Source organism: Crinia signifera, chromosome 8 (genome assembly GCF_055691185.1).
Source record: "Crinia signifera chromosome 8, ASM5569118v1, whole genome shotgun sequence".
In the NCBI taxonomy this organism is placed as follows: domain Eukaryota; kingdom Metazoa; phylum Chordata; class Amphibia; order Anura; family Myobatrachidae; genus Crinia; species Crinia signifera.
The window spans coordinates 137,768,392-137,769,727 of NC_139224.1; the positions used below are offsets into that span (position 1 = coordinate 137,768,392).

Below are 1,336 nucleotides of genomic sequence, written 5' to 3' on the forward strand. Positions count from 1 at the left end.
TATGGCTGTGGAAACCCACGCAAGTCCGGGGAGAATATACAAACTCTGCACAGTTAGGACCATGGTGGGAATCAAACCCATGACCTTAGTGCTGTGAGGCAGTAATGCTAACCATTACACCATCCGTACTGACAGTACAGTGTGCACAGTGGGGTTATGGCCAGACAGGGACAGTACAGTATGCACAGTGCGGTTATGGCCAGACAGGGACAGTACAGTATGCACAGTGCGGTTATGGCCAGCAGGGACAGTACAGTATGCACAGTGCGGTTATGGCCAGCAGGGACAGTACAGTATGTGCAGTGCGGTTATGGCCAGACAGGGACAGTACAGTATGCAGAATCAGGTTATGGCCAGCAGGGACAGAACAGTATGCACAATTGGGTTATGGCCAGACAGGGAAAGCACAGTATGCACATTGGGGTTATGGCCAGCAGGGACAGTGCAGTATGCACATTGGGGTTATGGCCAGCAGGGACAGTACAGTATGTGCATTGGGGTTATGGCCAGCACAGACAGTGCAGTATGCACAGTGGGGTTATGGCCAGTAGGGACTGTACAGTATGCACAGTGGGGTTATGGCCAGCAGGGACAGTACAGTATGCACAGTGGGGTTATGGCCAGCAGGGACAGTACAGTATGCACAGTGGGGTTATGGCCAGCAGGCAAGGTGGGGTCCAGTGTAGAAAACTAATTAAATGCAGAGCACGTCAGTGGAACATGTATCCACCATGCTTGCATCCCATATAATGGTGCTGAGCGGCAGGCGCAGCGCCTTATATGGGATCCAAATCTTACCAGAATATATATTTATCTTCCTATGGAGCACAATCACTTTAGAATACCCTCTCTTATGAACCACGGAATTGGACAATCATACACTAGACCTGTTCACGCATCTACAGTCAAGCCGCATTACTGGTACACGCCCAATCTCGTCCGATCTTGGAAGCTAAGCAGTGCTGGGCTGGACAAGTACTGGGATGGGAGACCTCCTGGGAAAATTCAGTGCTGTAGCCTATGATTGTGAACGTCGGTCAATGTATTTTCATAAACGTGTTTTAATTGTGGTCTCTGAGAGAGGTTTAGTTAATTAATAAATAAACTATATAAGTCACCAATAAAGTTATATGATGTAATTATTGTATCATCTCTTCATTTAATTGCACATCACCAATACTAGCCCCTTTTACAGTATATAAAACCATTAATGTAACACTTATAGTCTACCACTATTATTGCACACGTCACTTTTTAGGTGGTTAATCCAGCACCTATAAGGTTATTACCTATCCTGAGAATCGCGTATAATTACTGAATTATGTACTCATGTAAA

At 46.0% G+C, this 1,336-nt stretch overlaps 1 pseudogene; it reads left to right on the forward strand.

Annotated features, from left to right (window-relative positions):
- The first annotated feature begins 897 nt into the window (after nucleotides 1–897).
- On the forward strand, nucleotides 898–1,020 carry LOC146029616 (5S ribosomal RNA; annotated as a pseudogene).
- Nucleotides 1,021–1,336: the final 316 nt, after the last annotated feature.